We start from the raw sequence: 20,743 nt of genomic DNA, 5'->3' as shown, positions 1-20,743 counted from the left end.
TCTGAAGTTTGATTTTATCAGTTGATTCAAGCTCGCATGAATTACAAATGCATGGACTCTAAGCAAGATTACAGTGCACATCGTCAAAGTCACGTTCACACAAATGTCTGAATAAAACTGGCTCTGACAGACTACCAAACAAGGTTGGTAGGTCAAAAAGACAGAAAGTAGCCATGAAATTTAAAGAAAAAAAATCTAGCCAAAAATGGCCATGCGTGTGTGAAAACAACTCTGAAGTTCTTATTTAAATGACTAAATGCAATATCATTTTGGTGGAATTGTAAGCAAGAACCCTTCAAGATAAAAATTGCTTAGATGAAAGCATAACTAGTTGACTTCAGCAATCACTTCGAGCAGGTTGACCAAGGTTCTTGCACTGTTGCAGATATGACACAAGTCTTGCGTGACTTTTCTTAAAAAGAATTGCAACTACCAGCCTTGTGGCAACAATAAAAACGAGTACTGCAGGAGTATGCTGAAAATCAGAGTTGCTGGGATTGAAGCATAAATAGTAGTCACCTTCTGAATCGTTTCTCGCCTGATGACGATGTTTAAGCAGTTAATATTACCGAGTAGCAGTCCATACCCAAGTAGTTGGACATCCAATTTCCAATGTCAGGTTCAGAGTGCTTTAGACTGACCTGTTCCAGTTCAGCAATATGTGGTATGTAAAGGAGGCCCCATGCAACAGTTTTTCCCAGAGTCCTGGCCACATATCGAAAAGTATTTTCTTTTGTATAAAGCAAATGCCAAATTCAATTTTGGGAGATGAAAGCATGCTGTGGTCGCCATAATTTGACACTGCATATTTGAATGCGAGCGGCTGCATCGTCGCAGGGTATTGGCTCGAATCGAGGGAACCGGAAAGTAGCCCAAGAAATTTGGGCTGAGGAAACGGCGGAGCTGGTGTACCCGGCTTTCTCTTTCTACATTTTCCGCGCCACTTGCGCTTGGCATGACTGCGCATTGCCTTCTCCCACGCCCTACCACTGGCACTGCTGCTCCTCCTCTCCGCTTGACCAGCTGCGTGTCTGTAACTTCCAACTCGCCTCCTTTCTCAACTTGCCTGCGCTAAACTATAGTATACCCGCCCTCCCCCTTTCCCACTCCTTGCTGTACGACACATAGTTTTGCTTTGCTTTACCCTCTTCCCATTTGCGTCCTCCTCACTTAGCGTAGCCTCGAACCGGCGCATTTTCACCACTATCTCTCTCTCCACCGCGTGTTCGGCCGGAAGGAGCGAGCGGCACTCGTGGTTCTTCTCTTGAGGTCACGTGACTGACCACGCGCGCGTTTTCGAACGCACGCTAGCTCCCCGCCACGCCACAGATCCGCGCGCCGAGGGCGCGTGCGAGTGGCGCTGCGGTGCTGGGCGCTGTCAGTCAATGTGGGGAGAAAACTGGTTACTCGAGTGTAGACCCCTGCGCTGTCCCCTTCAAGCTGCCTTGAAAACGCGTTGCTTTGCTCGCACGCTGCACGCGTTCTGCACGTGTTTTTGAGAATTTCGCGTCGCGCGCGGTTAGGATGTACACGCTTCTGTCCGCGTGGCAGCAATAGCTGCTCAGCCATGTAGCAGATGCGGAGCAAGTGATAGCAGACGATGCCGCCCTCGTCAGAGCGAAGTGCATTTCGCAAGTGAAGGACGACGCTGTTTACGACGGGGAGTTAGCACAATGTTCTGTACGTTCATAATTATATACCTGTTTTATTTGGTTTGCTGCGTGTACTACGAACTCCCTATGTTTGTTACTGGATGCATGGGTAAGGCAGCTTCTCGTGCTTTAGGTTAAGCGGCCCTGGCGCTGTGACTGCTATTATTAGTTGGGATACCTTAATTTACTAGCAACCATTCGAGTTATCGTGCGGTACGCAACACTCCAAAAACAAATGGTCTCTTTTGGGCTTCTTTCTTTCCCGCAACAAAAATTGACATCTATCTCGCGTGTCTTTCCTTGCATTATCGCCGTTCTCATAGCCTGTACTCCAAGTTCACGAACAGCGTGCGTACCATCAACGTGACATAGCATTACTAAAAGGGAAATGACGAGCCCCCAGCTTTCAGAAAAACTTTTTTGTGTGTGCAATCTGCGGGGGAAGAGCCAATTGCTGTCAAGACATTTATCTTGGTCCCTGTCGAATGTGCAACGTGTTGTACGGGCTGTACCTGCACACTCAGTAACTAGTTCACTGTATCTGCCAAAAAAAAAAACTAATGGGCGTGCAACAACAGCTAATGATTTTTTTTTCTATTTTCGTAGTTGTCGTGGTCGTGCCCACTCAAGCGTGAGCTTCGCATCCATGCCTGTCGTCTGCTTTTTTCGTGCCATGTGTTTGGGAATCGGTAGAATTTCACTGTTGGAGCCGACCCCTTCGTGTTTGCATGGCCATTGTGACAATTGACGACGCAGCAGTAGTATAGCAGTAGTTCCCCCCTTTCTGTCGGGGTGACATCGCGGAACGAGGGGGGTTTCACGTGCAGCGCGCGCTTCGCAAATGCGTGGGAGCCAAAGGGAGCGGAAGGGTCGTAGCGCTCTACAGTTGTACACTTTTTCCGGCAGGGGAATGGCAAGCGCTGGCGTCGGCGCGCAAACGTGAGCGGGAGGTCTCTATAGGGAACCCAAGCTCAAGTTTGCGGCGCGACGACAGCGCCGCGCCAGCCGCGCTGCGGCTCTGTCGGAAAACTCTGAACCGTCGCGCGGCCGACTCAGCCCCTTTCACGGTAGCGGTAGCGCGCGTGCGCTCGCGTTCTTCTCTCGGTGCGGGTAACTGTGGGGCCGTCAGCTCGGCACGTTGAACCGAGAGGCTTGCTGTGCGAAGCTGCGCATTTCCACGATGGCAGAAGCGACCCCGCGGAAGCGCAAGCGTGGTCCGAAGTATTGCGGTTTAGTGGCCAGCCACAACAGTGCAGACAAGGCACACGATTCACGTGTTAAACTGTATCGGTTCCCGGGCGTGTCGCACGAGAAATAAAGGCGGCAAGCGTGGATAGCTGACAGCGCTGTCTCGCCTTCTATTTTGGCTGTCTGAGTTCATCGCTTTCGTTCGTTCCGACTACCTGAATCGGTAAGTAACGGGGCGCGTGCACGCAGCGACTACAGTAATGATTACTCGCTGTCTTCTCGCATTGTTAAAGTCCAGTTACGGTTGTAGGTGAAGCAACTTTGTGTTTTGATTCCCCGTGCTCGTGAGACCTACCCGTCGTTGTTGAACGTTCACATTCGCGTTATACCGTTAGCGTTGCGCGGTTGGTTGAATTCAACTGAACTCCGCACATTGTCAGAAGTTCGGCGCCTGCATTTCACGCGTCGGGAAGGCTGCTTTATCACGCCGGAACGGACGTCTGTGCATTTTCAGCAAGCTTTGACATCGTTCTGCAGGTTTGCTTTGTTTTTGTCACTTTATTGGGGTGATATATATTTAAGCCGCTAAATATAACTGGCACTTAATACATGCTTTGCAATTGCAACCTTGAAGTAACCACCTTCTGACTTTGTGCGATTTTCTAGCCGCGTTCACGCAACAGGTTTTATACGCCTGTCAAGTCGGTATCATAAAAAGAGACTGCAAGCATGACGCGAGAGCCGAAAAAACGAGGCGAGCAGTTCATCTTGCTTCACAGTGGTTGAAGCTCAGCTAGCTGCCTCGCGTATTAATCGGCGGGTGATTCTCCAGCGGCACGGAGGACTTGACTCTAACCTTCTCAGGAAGCAGTGCCATGGCCGTATAATCTTTTTTTCGCACGCCGCAAACGTTTGTTCACGAAAGTACACGGCTGCTACTGTAAGCATGCCATATCAAAACAACAATCATATGATTCGTAGTCCACGCCGCAGAACATCGATAGCGTGTACGGCTTCATTTCGGAGTGCATGTGGACCATTATTCATCTTTAACGTGACAGAATGAGACTTACCTCGAGGTATACGTCCTACACGGTGTAATCGCGACTTGGGAAATGCATTTCGCTTTGAGTCGGGCGTGGTTGTCGTCGATCGTCTGCTCTTCACCGTTAACGTGATTGACAAGCTTTCCTCATTTTATCAAGTTCGCTTTGCGGAAGTGCCAGTCAAGCTTGAAGATCCTTTTGAAGCCGCACTGCACGCGGTACATTGTGAGACGCCGCAAGCACCGCAAGTGCACCGCGAGAGCTCTGCACGTGCACGGAAGCGAGCGGCAACGCGGTGGCGAGAAGGGAAAGCGCTCGCTGATCACGCCCCAGTTTCTCTTTTTCTGCCAGAGATGGCGCTGCCTGTCAAGAGCAGCAGCGCCGCTAAGCGTTGCTTGGGAAGCCTATAGGGCGATAGTTTCGATGAGCAACGTGGTTGAAGTGCATCCGCGCCGATCTGTGCACGGATGGCGATACGCATGAGTGGATCGCCAGCTACAGACAACCAGTACGGCATGGACCGCCGACAGGGAAACCCGAAATCCAAAAGCGCGTCCAAAATCTTTGCCATGTTAGCTTGATGGTTAGTGGAATCACGTAGGTTTGTGCATGTTGGTGTTCCATTGCTGTTTCTAGCGCATGTACGAGACAAAAACAAGTAACACCGACGAATACAGGCGCTATCTTTTAAGAGATTTATTTTCAAAGCGTCACACTCAAGCGTGCGCAGGGTTCCCCATCAGGGGGGGGGGGGGGGGCGAAGGTTCATTGCAGCGCCCCCTCCATCTACTAAGTCAACGTATGGGGCAGATTTCGCGCCCCCCCCCCCCCCCCCCCCTGTGCGTACGCCTATGGTCACACTCATATATATGGAAATGATGAAAGGCCCGCGCGATCACAGTTGTCACATTTTACATAGGAAACGATGAACACTGCAAAGTGAAAGCCGGCTAAAAAACTAAGAGAAGATATTTACTGCCCTTTCCGCATGCCATTCATGGACTGTGATTAAGATCATTGATTTCTTTTTTGTTAGGTCAACCGATGGTGCACTTACGTACGCGTCCCCCATTTAGCGATATTCGCCGCTTGTTTTATCTCACGTGTCATTTTCTTGGCGCTTCTTGCTACGACGTAACATTGCGAGTACTGGGTCTTGCACCCACAGTTTCTGCAGTGGAGGCTAAGATGGCCCGCACCGCCGTTGCGCGCATTGCTGGCGTGCTCCCGCAACCTGTCGTTCATATATTGACCTGTCTGGCCGATGTACAGTATCAACGGAACAAGATTAGCACAAGTGACTGGTTGCCGGAGCTGCAAGACTGCGACACGCGGCGCTGAGTTTCTCCCGAGCGCGCCGATATCGAGAGTGCCAAGCACATTCCATTTTCCAAAGCAGGGGTGGCCGGCGGAAAGCACTCCAACCAGCGGCTTTTTCTGGGCAACTGCGATAAAGATATGGTTGCTCGCAACTTCAGCGAGAAAAAAAAAACAAAAGTGATATCGTGTGCGTAGCCACATCTTAAAGGGACACCAAAGAGCAAAACGATTTTTCTCGCATTAGTAAAGTAGTCTTCCACGATACCAAAAACACCACACTTGCTGCGAGAAGACGCTTAATAAGCGAGAAAACGCGCAAAAAGAAAATGCAGGTGGCGACGCCACCTTGGAATTCCCGCACCATTTGCCGTGACGTCACATATTTTTGACGGTGCCTGCTTGGGCCTATACGTAGTTCCTAACTGGTTAAATCAAAGTACATTGTCCTCTGAGGGGGCCAGAGACTTGACATAACGAGTTTGTGGAAATTTCGACGGGCCAGTGGGGCCAAAATACGTTAAATGCTCTTTGAAATGTTTTACGTCACGAATTACAAAGTTCGGCGCGAAATTTAAAAATGAAACTTTGAACTTGGTTTTCTCCCTAATAATAAACCTATGGTGGTGAAATAAACTACACAAGAGTTATCCGTGCACACTTTATCAATCTAAATCAATTCATTCTTTCTCTTTAGTGTCCCTTTAAGCAATGAACAAGCGTTTCTTTAAGATATGAGGTTTCGGATGGGCCAACAGCACGATGGGCTGCTGTCCGCCTGCCACCCCTGCTTTGGAAAGTGGAATGTGCTTGGCAATCTCGCTATCAGCGTGCTCGTGAATAACAGCGCCGCGTGTCGCAATCTTGCGGCTTCGGTCACCGTTCACTTGTGCTAATATTTTAGGAGCTGGCTCGCCAGGTTCTAAAGCTGGGGCAAAGTCCCGCGCCGTAAGCGTAACCTTAGTTCCAGAGGCGACCGCTACAGGCGCAGCTCGCGCGACAGAGAAGTCTTCTTCCTGATGTTCTTTGAGCGCCTTGATGATGATATTAACGCAGGCAAAACCACATATAGCATAGCCAACTGTAGCATGCGCACGCTCGCGCGAAAGAGGTCTTCTTCCTCTTGTTCTTTGAGAGCCTTGATGATGATAATAACGTAGGCAAAACCCGATTATCTCCGAGCCAGCTCCTGAATCGTCATTCACTTCGTTGATATGGCGTGATTTTTTTTTTTTTTTCCCGTTGAGACTGTATACGTTTTCACGCACATTAGCGGTAGCGCATACACCACATTGGTGGTGCACTCAACAAAGCTACGTCTGTTCTCTGTCGTACACCCAGCTTCCTTGGCTTTCCGGTAGCTGACTTTGCACAGACTGGATAGTCTGTTTGGCCCTGTGAACACGACCTTGACATTATACCGTTCTTAGACGGGCACGCCAACCTCAGTTACGACGAACCTCAGTTGCAGCAAACCGCGGTTACATCCAGTTAGACCGAAAACCTAACTGCAGTTATAACACTAACCGTGGTTGCCCCAAACTGAGGTCGACGACCTCAATTGACGAAGCAAACTAACGAAATGGCGGTATGCATGTCGGCGGTCCTAGCAGCATGGTTCTAACGGAGGACGAAACGTCCCAGAAGCGCGCCGACTGATCTGTCTCAACGCTAAAGTTGCTGATACATGAAACAATACGGCAAAACAAATCACGCACCGCACACGGATAGAGACGGTTAGAGTGTACTAGAACAGGGGAGTAGAGCACTGCACGGGCCGTGATTATCGGCCCGGGCCCGGCCCGGAACTCGCTCAAGTTTACCCGGCCGAGCCCGGCCCGGTGATTCAATGCGCGGCCCGGGCCCGGCCCGAACCCGAGAAAAAATTTCGTCTACCCGGCCCGGCCCGGCCCGACGGCAGATCAGGCCCGACCGAGGCCCGATCCAATAATATAGGTGGTGTTGCCAGAACATAGAATCTACAGCAAAGTGTTTAGCAAATATCTACGCTTTGATGGCGAATGTTTCGATAACAAATATACTTTAATCTACGGTAATAAGGGGCTCACGTTGGAAACAGTTGAGTGGACATACAGGGTACAATGAATGTTTGCTCGGCAATGGTATACTATAACAGTTTTCTTTTTTTTTTTTTTTGCAATGCAATAGGGATTATCAATAGGGATCAGTTTTGCAAATGCAATAGGGATCATCAAGAACGTTTTGTAGCAGATATTGCAGCGAGGAAAGTGATTTGTAGCATGAGTTCAGTTTCGATAGGCAGTGAATAAAAACAGAGGAGACAGAGAACAGAACGCCCTCTTCAATTTGTTTTCATTGCGCTCTTTCATGAAACTTAAAACATGCTCCAACGATAAATGCAATCGTGCACCCGGCTTCTGCGTATGTAACGCCTGTCTTCAGGATTGTAGCACCTTGCCACAGCAAGATACAGGAAGAAAGCCAGGTTTATTACTTTGTTGTAAATACACTAACCTAGATAAAAATTATAACGAACCGCGTGCCCCATGTGTACTTTCAGAAATACGTATAGGCAGCCGAAAGGACGAAAGTAAAGGTATTTGTGGTAGAATTCTTTTCATATATCACACCACTGCTACTATATACAGTCCATAAGTCTTTTGTGGCTTATTTTAAAGTTTATTTCTTCACGTGTTATTGTGCAAAAAATCAAATTTTCTAGAAATTCCGGCTTTAAGCACGCCATCCACCGTTGCATCACATATCCTGCCAAGCTAAAATTTCTCGCACTGCATGCGCTTGCCAAAGGGGCGCACATCTGCCCTGCGAATTTAGGACGTCTTTGTGGACCTTCTTGCAAATTTAGGACGTCTTTGGGGACCTCTGCAGAATGAACGTAGCTGTGCAGCTGATCCCTTCATTTCTAGCGTTCCCGAACGTCGTGGCATTATTCAGTACCACCTATAAAGTTCCTCTTTGAGGGCTTCTCCTGGCAGTCTTCAGCAGTGTATGTTATGCACGGCTTGCACCGCGCTCTTTTTTGCCATGTCATAATGCTCTGTGCCTTCCTAACGATGTTGTACTGGTAGAAGGTGATCACTGGAATACGCGAGTAGGATTGGAAAGAGGTGGACGACGCGATTTCGATCTATTTTCGGTGTTCGTTACAGTTTGGTAATAAAGGCTTGAATAAGCTTCTCGACGCTTTCTCATTGAATGCATATGTTTCGATGTAAAGGGACATCACCCGGCACGGAATTCGTAATTGCCTTACTTCAAGCCTGATATTTCGTCAAGCGAATATATTTTGCCTGACGCCTTATGCTCTTTGAACCTATGCTATTCCTGCACATTCCAACGGTGTTGCGGCAGTATCATGTAGCTCTGCACACTGTACCTGTATAGCGCAGGGGACCCAAACACGCGGCCCGCGGCCCGCACATGACTGTCTTCGTCCCATTTTTACAGCGAAAGCTGTTATGAGATCATTTCACCGGCCGTTTTTGGTGCCGTAGTTGTCCGCCGCCGCCGCCGCCGCCGGTGTCCGTAACCAGTATCGCTCGAAATAAGAAAAAAAATAAATAAGAAAAAAATTCCAGGATGGAACGAGGTTCGAACCTGGGCCCGCTGCGTGGAAGCCCAGTATTCAACCTCTGAGCCATGCCGGTGCTTGAGACTGCTTTGCAAAAATGTCGGGAAGGAACCGATACGGTGTCCGTAACCAGTATCGCTCGAAATAAGAAAAAAAATAAATAAGAAAAAAATTCCAGGATGGAACGAGGTTCGAACCTGGGCCCGCTGCGTGGGAGCCCAGTATTCAACCTCTGAGCCATGCCGGTGCTTGAGACTGCTTTGCAAAAATGTCGGGAAGGAACCACATTAGCATATGCAATATAGCGTGGTAAAAGAGTAGAATAAGCACCAAGCGTCGCACAACGCGAATTCTGTAACCAGGCGTCACACAATGCGAATTGCGCAACGAGTAGGTTGTTGAATGCTTCCAACCCATTACAAAGAGCTCTTCCATAATTCTTCATCGTCATCACGCACAGCATCAACAAAGTGCGCATAATGCCTTACATGCGTTTAGCAGGTACCACGGCTGTCTGTAGAATGACGAAAAATGGCACAGTGCCTACTGCCCTACTTCTCAAAAATTACAATGATTTATAGCGTAGTGGGTTCCTCGCAAGTGCACTTCTGTTGGTTGCCAAGGAAGCCCATAAGGCTCCCATGATCCATTTCCTCAGGGTCTCAATAAAGTCAATTTTCTCTCTTTCTCGTTCTACGTTTCTCTGGTTAAAGTGTGTTATAAAGCATGATGGGACAGTTAAATAACGACCGGGCGTCACAGAATATGCATTACGTAGCTAGTGGGTCGTTTAAAGCTTCCAACCCATTACAAAGGGCGCAACCATAATTATTCATCGTCATCAACCGCCGCATCAACAAACTGCACATAATAGCTTACATATGGTACCTCGCTTCTCCGCAGAACAACGAATAATGTCGTGCTGGGTGCTTCCCAACTTCCCAAAAATTACGCTTTGTTGCGTAGTGGGTACGTTGCTAATGTACCTGTAATAGTAGCCACAGGAGAGTTTATAACGGGCTCTAGAAATGCCGCTCTTCCAGCTTTCGCTGTGACTGTGCTGCGCTTTCCGCGCAGGCCTGGCGTTTTTTTTTTTCATTTTCTTGATAAGTATGTTCTTAAAGGGGTATTGACACGAATATTTTCAGTAGTTTTTTTTTTTGCGTCAAATGGAAGGTCAAGCCCTCAAGAGCCTAGACAAGGTAGTGCTAAGCGCGAGTGCGCCCTGAAAAATTAATTACAGTATGTTTTTAAAAGCTAATTTCGGTTCCTACTGTACCCTGACGTGACAATACGGTATGAGCTTCTCGTCACGTGTTCGCACAATATATGGTGACGTTTCCAGTGCCGCTCCGCACCGTGGCTCCGTTGGTGACGCACAAGCGGCAATTTTGGAAGTTTTGATGACGCACAAGCGGCCATCTTGGAAATTTGGTACCTAACGTCATCACAACTAGCCAGACTGCTGCGTGAAGTTACCAGAATTTGTACTGTAGCCTGACGTCGAGCTATTGTCGATGTGAGTAGGTGCGCCATGGAAAAATTGACTTTAATATTAAAATAAAACATCTTACCAGCATTTGCTGAGCTTCACACTTGCTCAGAGCCGTCTCTGCATACAGTAGATTTGTATGGCAGAGTAAACTCGCCTTCGAAAAATGGTGTCAGTACCCCATTAAGTTGCACAGGCATGACAGGTCTAAAGATTTGCTGTCGTGAGGCATCCGCTTTGGCTACCATGTGTTGATACCTAACCGTGAAACAAAACTCTAGATTTCAAAATCGGCGTCCAGATTTTAGTCATGTTGAAGATAGGTATCGATATGTTGTTGGAATCCTGCCTCCAAATGCCCTTCAGAAACGACTCATATGTGATATATCGGAAAGCTCTTCTTTTAAATGGCAACGTTAACTGACATTTGATACGACCTAGCCCCTCCCCCCATTAGCATTTTGGATATAAAATGATAACAAATGCAAATAAAACACAGAATAACGGCATGTTAACTATATAAGCACCTGGTATACCTACTTTTAGCTCACCCGTTTAAGATAAATCAAGTAGCCCCATATGCAAGGGGCAAAACAAGTTCAGCACTTTTTCCTAATAAAATTTCTCGAAATAGCTTGCCCCACATAAAAAAAAAAGCGTTTCTTTTTTTTTTCGAGAGAAAATGTGAAACATATATGTATGCGCAACGTATGTAGAACAAGGGGCACTAGAAAGAAAAACAATTTTTCTGTTATCAGTAAATTACTATTGTGCAGTTTCTAAACCACCACGCTCGCCGGGACAAGACTCTTGGTAAGCGAGAAAACGCGCAAAAAAATAAATGCGTGTGGCGACGCCCCCCCAAAATTCGCGCAGCAGACGCCGTGACATCTTAGATTCTGACGGCGTCTAATGAGGCCTACGTAGTTCCTAATCACTAGAAATGAAGTACATTGACCTCTGAGGGGGCCATTGACTTAACATACCCAGTGTCAGGAAATTTTGTACGCCAATATCCCCCAAATACGACAAATACAGTTTGAAATCCGTGACGTCGCGCTCGGAGTTTCGGCGCGAAAATAAAAAAGAATGAAATTTTGACCTTCATTTTCTCGTCTGATAAAGATATGACGGCAAAATTAGACATATACGACTTCTTAGAGTACACTTTATCAGTCTAAAACGATTCAGTGCTTCACTACAGAGTCCATTTGAGAACCGAACAAAGTCCAAGCCCGGCCCGACCCGAGCCCGCCACCTCAAACCCGGGCCCGGCCCTAAGCCCGGAGCTTCAGGCCCGAGCCCGGCCCGGGCCCGCCGTGAAAGCTACGTTACCCGGCCCGGCCCGGCCCACGGGCCGGGCCGGGCCCGGGTTTTCGGGTAGGCCCGAGCCCGTGCAGTGCTCTACAGGGGAGTGCCCGGAACGAGCTTCGAAAAGTGAAGCCCAAACAGAGTGAATCCGCTTGGAGCGCTGCGATCGGTAGTCTGCAATATGTCGTCGTTTAAGAGATGCGCGCGGCTCCGCCGAAATGGTGCAGGAGTAGAATGCCCGCTTCCCACGCAAAAGGCCCGGCTTCGAATCGCAGCTGCAGATGGTGGGTTTTTATTCTTAGTGTCGCCTTTTGTAGCTGTATTGGTTTTCCTTCGAAAAAGACAGGGCGCGCAAACACGGACACAAGAAAGAAGTCGGGACACCACAAACGCCGACTAACAACTGAATCGATGCACAACGGCGGAAAAGAAAGAAGGCACGAAAACTTATCTACGCATGCCCATGCAATAGGCGAACCTATCAATCGCGCACGCGTGGGGGCCTACGCGAAAGATAACTGTTAAGGCATTTGATTTCATCTTTATGCAAGTTAATCGACGGTTGGCTCACGCATGCGCTACCACTATTCTCGATATGCCATGCCTCAATCATCAGACGCGTTTCTTCATTCCTATGCAGAACTGTGCATTCATTGAATTTTGGCATGCACTTACAATCTCGACAGTGTAACGACAGATTAGAAGGTGAGCCTCCGGTTATGGTGCATCCAGACGACGGGCCAAACTGCCGCCCGCCGCGGGCGGCTGAGTCACGTGACGCCGGGGCCGCGAGGGGCCCGGCCGCTTGCGCCGTACACACGCGAGGACCAAAGCGAGAGGGAGATGCGTGGGCCAGGCTAGTTCAAGCCTCTCGCCGTACTCTCGCCGCAGCTTGGTGGGCGACGCTGCGACAGTGACTTTCAGACGCGGTGCGCGTGCCTCTCACACGCCTCAAGACCCCAGGCTCCGCTCAGCCGTCTGTCTATTCGCGCAGTACATAGAGAGCTGGCAGAAACAGAAAGCCTATTTTTCGAAAGAAACAAACAAATAAAGCCAGGAGTGATGGTACAAAAAAAATTGACAAACTAAGGAAACGAACAACATCAACAAACGCGTGTAAAAGCGGGCAGAGCACGGTGTGTGGCTTCCCAAGAGGTTGGTGGCGTCAGTCAAAGGGTTGGCGTGTGGTTAGTCGCTGACAGAGGTCACAATAGGGGGAGGGGAGAGCAGCGAAGGCTACGGAGCTAGACAAAAGAGGATAGGAAGCGCCGGAAAATTGGAAAAGGCACTGCCCACAGGCGAAAGTCGGGAGCGCTTCGCATGCGAACAAGAAAAAAATGCCGTGACGGAAAGAAATGCACTGAGAAGAACCGCGCGAGACGCGCGAAAGACCTAATTGATACCAGGTGACAACACGAAAGCTGAGGAAAGAACGTACCGCTACGGAAGTTCTCAGTTTGAACATGGAGGTTGCGCGAAAGAAATCCCTGGCAGCTATGGCTCTCGCGCTATCGGTTGAGGACGACGAGGATCTGCAGATATATTCGTTCACAATTGTCGGGAACTGCTCCACCAATGGGAGAAAGTATTACGTAGCACGTCGCTCCACGTAGCCATCTTTACACAAGCACGGTAGAACGCGTACTGGGCCGCAAAAACGACGCGAATGATCCCGCGTGCTTGTTTTTAAACAGAAACACATGTTCGAATAGCCGCCGGCGTGCCCAGCTGCCAAAAAAAGATGATAAAAACCCGGTTTTGTTGACACACCACTCCCGCGAGCGCGCGGGCCGCCGTCGAGGGCCGGTACGGGCGGCCCGTGAAAATGTTTTCGGCATTTCTCGCGTCCTCCCTCCCCGGGCCGCCCGCGGCCTCTCCCAACCGGAAGCGGAGGGTCACGTGACGGCGAAGCCGCGGGCGAAAAGAGCGGTTTGGCCCGTCGTCTGGATGCACCATTAGTGATCTTTTATGTTCTAATAATCTCTGGTCTCCAGGTTTCTGCTCCGTAGGTAAGTTCCGGTAAGATGCAGCTGAGGTATATAACAGCTGCATCTTACCGGTACTTACCTACGGAGCAGAAACCTGGAGACTTACAAAGAGGGTTCAACGTAAATTGAGGACGACGCAGCGAGCGATGGAGAGGAAAATGACAGGTGTAACCTTAAGAGACAGGAAGAGGGCAGAGTGGGTCAGGGAACAAACGGGGGTCAAGGATATCGTAGTTGAAATTAAGAAGAAGAAATGGATATGGGCCGGGTACGTAGCACGTCGGCAGGATAACCGGTGGTCATTAAGGGTAACTGACTGGATTCCAGGAGAGGGCAAACGCGTGAGGGGAAGACAGAAAATTAGGTGGGTAGATGAGATTAAAAAGTTTGTAGGTATAACGTGGCAACAGAAAGCACAAGACCGGGTTGATTGGCGGAACATGGGAGAGGCCTTTGCCCTGCAGTGGGCGTAGACAGGCTGATGATGATGAATCTCTGGTCAATGCAGCGGCCCGTCTGTCCTACGTAGAAGCGGCCGCAGCTGAAAGGAACCTTATACACCACACTTGTACGGCAATCAGTGAATTTGTTTATGTGTTTTACGAAACAAATATCGGTCCGCTTCTTGTCTTTTACTTGCTCATTCTTCCTCTGCACAGCGGCACATATCTTACCTAGCTTATTGGCAGCAGTGAAAACAACATTAACGCCGTATCTACTTCCTACTTTCTTTAGCCTGTGAGATACGCAATGAATGTACGGTATAGCTACGCCAGAATGTGGTGTCGTCGTCGCTCCCGGCGCCGTACGCGCCAAACACCACCGCGGGTTCGAGCACTGGGAGCTTCATGCAGGCTGCCGCGTCCTCGTTCGTCCCGCGCCGTGTACTGTTCGAACTGCTGCGCGCGAGAACTCGGCCCATCACCGCGAAGGGACGGCGAGCCATCGCGCGCAGCGAGGGAGACCCTAGGCGACACTCTCCAAATTAGTGATTTATTACGGGGGATTTTAATACAAGAGAACAATAATTCGACACAGCCAATCGTACGTAACATAATTACACAGGATACCAATTAGCTAATACAATTGTTACCAAATGTGGCCGCGAGTGGCACACCCACAAAACGAACAAACAAAGAACCCGGTTTGGAGAGCCGACCTACCCTTCGGCCAGCGCTCCCGCGATCTCGCACTCCTAAGAAACGGAACAGACATACGGACACTTGAAAGAAACACACGGTGCACGATCGCGAGGCGCTGCCTCGGGACTTCCGAGACCGCGGAGGGTAGCGCGCGCCCGCTGAGGCCGGAGCCCCGGCAAAACGATGTAACCGCCGGCCGGCGGCGAAGAACAAAGAACAAAGGATCGCCGCCGACCGGAGCGGCCAAAACGCGTACGCACCCTTCGAGGTCCCCAAGTGGTCTCCCCCGAACCTGGTCGCGCGCCCGCCGAGGCGAGCGCGAGCCAGGTCCAAATCCCGCCAAAATTGGGCCAATCGGCCACCGTGTTTAACCTTCGAGGGCGGGGTGGCAGCAAAGTGACGGCGATTTATGACTAGCTGCCACCCGTCCGGTCGAGAGGAGAGGGACACGAGAATTCTCCAAGGAAAGATGGCGTCGAGCCACTGGCGCGGACGCCTGAATTCCCACAAGCTACGACACGTTTCTTCCTATCGCTTTCTGCAACCATGCTCGGACTTAATGGACTTCTTTAAACGCTCAGCGACAGTGGCCACTGCATCACGGGGATAACCTACATCTAAAAGACGCGTAAGCTGTGCGTTAAAGCTATCACTCATTTTGTGCTTACACGACTTGGTGAGGGCAGACTTAAGGCAAGACATGGCGATGCCGTTTTTTAAACCTTCCAGTGCTTCGACGAAACATTTAACAGTGGTTTTGAAGATCTAGGAACATACTGCCAGCACACGTGGTTCTTCAGAAACGTCAAGGAAATGTATAGAAATTGCATTCCATTATTCTGAGGCAACTCTTTAGTAAAGTTCAACCCTCCTCCAAGGCACTACCTTGGAGGTCAAAATCCAGTGCCTATATATACGGGGTGCCTATATATACGAGCGAGCGCGGAGTGTCGGCTTCGAGAGGCGAGAGAGGAGGGGGGGGGGGCTAGAGCACGCATCTGCAACGCAGCGAGCGCCTCCGCGCTATCTAGGGATCTTTCTGAGAACTAGAGGTGGCTACGACTGCGCCATCTAGTGAACACTCCAAGAACTAGAGGTGGCTACCTACTACTACTACATACTACAGAGGAGGGACAGACCCACACCCTAAGGAGCTTCGCCCCTAAAAGATCGCCAGGCCTGCGCGGAACACGCAGCACAGTCACAGCGAAAGCTGGAAGAGCGGATTTGTAGAGCCCATTGTAGAGTCTCTTGGGGCAACTAATACGCCATAAATCATCGCAATTTTTCTGAAGCAGCGAAGTTCCCACTCTGCCATTTTTGTCTTTCTTCGGAGAATCGTGGTACCCGCTAGACATCTGTAAGGCATTATGTGCACTTTGTGCTGTGGCTGATGATGATAAAGAATTGCGGCTGGGCACTTTGCAGTGGGTGGGAAGCAGTGTTGCGGAATGGGCGCCACCATTCCACTACAATTCCATTCCGGGGAATTAGAACTTGCCGCAATTCCATTCCTTTTAATTTCTTGGAATGAAAAAACTAAGCCCATTCGGAATCTGGGAATGGGCCTTTTCCTGCAATTCTTCAACGTAGGAAAGGCACCTTGATAGCTTTATCGAGTTAAGAATGAACGCCCCATAAAGCTGATGTCATCAGATGCTTTAAGAACTGCAAAAGTACGCAAAACACCGGAGGTTCCGGCTTGTCTACAATGGTTACTCCTTCGCGGTAGCACAGCTCAGCGTGGGAGAGGAGAGCCCGTTGTGTCGCTGCGTCGCAAACTGGCAATCCATGCTTAGTTAACTACAAAAGAAGCCACAAAACGTCGAAAAACGGAAAAAGCAGAGCGCCAGAGCGCAGAGACGTGACCACGTCTCTGCGCTCTCTGTTTTCTGCCGCTCTGCTTTTCCGTATTTCGACGTTTTGTGGCTTCTTTTGTAGTTAAGCATGTACCAACTTGCCGAACAAGCAACTCTCCTGAACGTGTTTTCTAGTACCTTGGGCTCTTTCCCAAATAAGTTTTCTTCCACGGTCCGTTCGAATGTGTGCGTGGATGGCATCGTTTACCACATCCTCAAGGCACGCTACCTTTCCAAGTGCGTCAAGAATGGTGTTCCTCCAGGTGATGTCGTTGCCTTTTTAAAGACGATAGTCTTTCTTGGGGAACTTAAACGCAGAAATTTTGGTCTGTCTTTCTGTCTGTCCTTCTGTCTGTCTTTCTGTTTGTCGGCACGTCCCTCGATTCAGCCACCCGGCCAAAGTTGAACCACTTGCCCAAGGGCCAGGCATCGTGAACGGCTGACTAGGTTCATACTTGTGTACATTGTTGATCAAAAAGCAAACATTACGCATATCTGAGGCGCAACATCACTAGGTAAGTATTAGGCGGTGTGTTCCTTTAACAGAAAATACATAGATACGCAATTTTAAAGACCTTGATGGTATGCGTTTAACGTTGAGACAGTAACGCGTTTATTAAAAGATTGCCACAGCTGAAGCGATCAGCGGTCCAAGCCGAGCAAGCGCGAGCGCCAACAACAACCGTCTTCGTCGTCTTCTCTCGCAGGCGTTCTTGTCTGCGCCCTACCATGTTACAAATCACTCCCCCGCGGAAAAGGAGCCATCCTGGCGACCTAAGGAACAGGTACAACTGGTGGGTCATAATGCGGCTTCAGTCGATCGACGTGAACAGTCTCGCGGCCGCGACGACGGCGGTCCGTAGATGATTGAACAGGCTCAATCATATAGTTAACTGGGGATGCTTGACGTAGGACGCGGTGGGGGCCTTCGTACTTAGGCAGTAGCTTTGTGGAAAGGCCAGGAGCGGAGGAGGGAACGCGAAGCCACACCAACGTTCCAGGCGAATACGACTGAGGAGGCAGGTTTTCGTCGTGACGGTCCTTCTGGCCCTACTCGCCCTACAGTGTTACAACCCTAGTTTCTTAAGGGGCGCTGAAACTTGTCTTCCTCCGTGCCCTCTGCACAAGCTCATGTTGTGTTTCGGTTTCGGTTCAGTATTGCACTGTACGAATGACAGGGGGCGCCGCTCTGGCATTCCTGTTTACCCAGGCGACGTGTAAGTAAGAGAGTTTGTGGAGAGTACTCGTTGAGTGCGGACGTTTATTCTCCTTCGGCGCATCGCGCCAAACAGCGTGTTCGGGCTGGCCGGCGTCCCCACCGGTCGCGTTGGTCACCGCCGGTCTTCGCCTGCCGCTGCGCCGGGACTACCAGCCCGCAACACAGCACTCGTGTTTCCCGACGTATTGCCAGATGGCGTCCATATCTCACGCAGCGCCTCTTCTAGCGTCTTTAGACGACGTTTGCAGCGAAGCACGCAGATACGCGGCCAATTTTTTGGTTCCCTCCCTCCTTCGGAGGGCCATTGGAAGAGGATTTCGAAAAAAAGCCACGTCTCTGCGCTCTGTCTCTGTTTTCTGCCGCTCTGCTTTTTCCGTTTTTCGACGTTTTGTGGCTTCTTTTGTAGTTAACTAAGTATGTACCAACTTGCCCAACAAGCAACTCTCGTGAACGTGGCAATCCATGGCACTACGCGTCTGTCTGCAGGGCATTTCTGACAGTCATACGCTGCGCAGCCAGTTACAGCGCCGCCATCGGCGCAGCGAGGACAGCCAGTCAAATCAGCATTGTTCGTACCAAAATGTCTTTTAGACCGTCGAAAGCAATTCTAGAAAAATCCAGGGTGACTTCAGGCGCAGGTGGCTGTTTTGGTCGGCGATACACGACAGTACGAAAAAATTTCGGGGGGGGGGGCGCTGTAGCCCCGTCAGCCACCCCCTGGCTATGCCACTGGTGGTCATCACTGCGAAAGTTGTGTGACGCCAGACTTCGTGCTCTTCTGCAACTTTAACTAGCGCTAAGGTATCCCTTACTTATTTGTATTCGATGTCACGTTTTGTAATAAAAATTTCCAGTGGCTTAGCTCGGCTATGCCAGGATATGCGTAGCGTAAGGAAAGGTTCAGCTGATGATTCTTAGCTTTCTAGATTGTCTAGGATTATTAGCCTTCTTCTGTTCATTCTTCGTACGCTGAACCACTAATTGCCAGGCAACTACTTCGGGATCCGATGAGATAAGCTTCTCGGCTCTTCTGCGCCGTTGAGCAGCATTTGCGCTCCCCTTCTCCATGGCGTTACTCACCTGCAAACGCCAGTCAGAGGCGCTATCAAGCGGCTCCAGCGCAGTGTCAGACGGCGACTGCACAGCGAAGGCGAATAGCTGCGCGCGCGCCGGCGCCAGTGTGTCTGCCGCGGCTACGACGCCACTCCTCCCGAACGCGCAGACCAGCAGCGGCGAGTCGCGCGCGGCGGTGGCGGAGAGCGCGTGAGATGCCGGCTCTGGTGAGCCAGCTGTCTGACATCACTGATCCTCGCGCATGCGCAGCACGGCTCATGAGGATCCACGCGAAATCGGCTCCGGCTAGGCAAGTGTAGCTAACGCTACAAAAACAAACACCGCAGACCTTCGACGTGAAAAGGTAAGCAAACGCGAGAGCGCGGTTGTAAACGGCTCCGCCAGCGCATTGAAAGCGCATCGCCGGAGTCTGGCTCTCACCGGTTTGGCTCGAAACCGGATATGACGTGAACGTAGGGAGCTACTCCCTGCCCCTAGACAGGTACTACTGTAGCTAGGGAACGATCCGACGATTCCTCGGCCTCGTCCCCAGCCTTTTCTGTCAAGGCAGTGTCTGGCGTTAATACAAATGCAGCCCGTCCCTTACAAAAATGGGTTTAGACAGTCAATAGACTGTCTGAATCCATTTTTAGACAGTCTATAGACCTTCTACATGCATTTTTGTACGGGGTTAAACCTACCGAACCGATTGGCCCTAGTGGCGCAGCGGTTAACGTGTCGTGCTCGAAACTGCGAGGACGTTGGTTCGAACATTGCTGCTGTCCCGTTTTTTTTTTCTTTTTTTTTTCCGGCAGGGTATTGTTTGGTGTTGCATTAGTCTGTTACCAGACTGAGAAGCGCGAAGCGGCTCGTGGGTTACGTGCGCCCCAGTGACACGGGCACACCACGGACGCTGGCACGGACGGGCGCCTGCCCCGAAGGCAGGCAGGCGCGCGGGCTAAACAGCGCGTGACGGAGACCCTGCCAACCGGCCATTGAGCGTCAGCGAAATGGCCGCACTCGCGAAGCGAGGGCGAAGCCACGATTAGTTTTCCGCGCCCGAAGGGCGCAGAGGGCCTTCACTGAGCAACAGGAAAATAATGTACTCACGTTTGTAGAAAACTACATCTGGACTAAAGTCCCTAGATTTTTCTTTAGGGACTTTAATCCGGACGTAAAGATAGCGGTGACTACAGTTACGTCTGGACGTAACCCTAGCCACAGCCTACTAGAAAATCACGCAACGACGGCTTTTATCGCCAGTGACAGCTCGATCAAAGTCGAACTGTGGCATTCCGACGCGGAGTGATCAAGAACGAACACAGCTGCGGAATGGGAAGGAATAAGTAGCAAGGACAGCGTTGAAATTAGCAAGGGGCTGAGACAGGGATGTCCTTTGTCCCCGCTGTTATTCATGCTGTACATGGCGAGGATGGAAAAAGCGCTAGAAGGTAGCAACATTGGATTTAATTTGTCACACAAACAGGTCGGAGCGATGGTTGAGCAGAAGCTTCCAGCTCTATTTTATGCTGATGATATTGTCTTATTTGCGGACAGTCAAGATGATATACAGCGACTGGCAGATATATGCGGAAGGGAGTGTGAGGCTCTAGGACTAGGATTTAGTGCAACAAAATGTGGATTGATGGTATTCAATGATCACGGAGACCATACGGTCTTAATACAGGGCCAAAAAATACCGAGGGTAAGCGAGTACAAGTACCTCGGAGTATGGGTAAATGAGGGGGATAGATATATGGTGGTACAAGAGAAAGCATCGGTAGCAAAGGGAAAGAGGAATGCTGCAATTATGAAGCACAGAGTTTTATGGGGATACAATAGGTACGAGGTGCTTCGAGGGCTGTGGAAGGGTGTGATGGTTCCGGGGCTTACATTTGGGAA

Source organism: Rhipicephalus sanguineus, chromosome 4 (genome assembly GCF_013339695.2).
Source record: "Rhipicephalus sanguineus isolate Rsan-2018 chromosome 4, BIME_Rsan_1.4, whole genome shotgun sequence".
Lineage (NCBI taxonomy): Eukaryota > Metazoa > Arthropoda > Arachnida > Ixodida > Ixodidae > Rhipicephalus > Rhipicephalus sanguineus.
Note: the sequence above shows the minus strand (reverse complement) of the source record.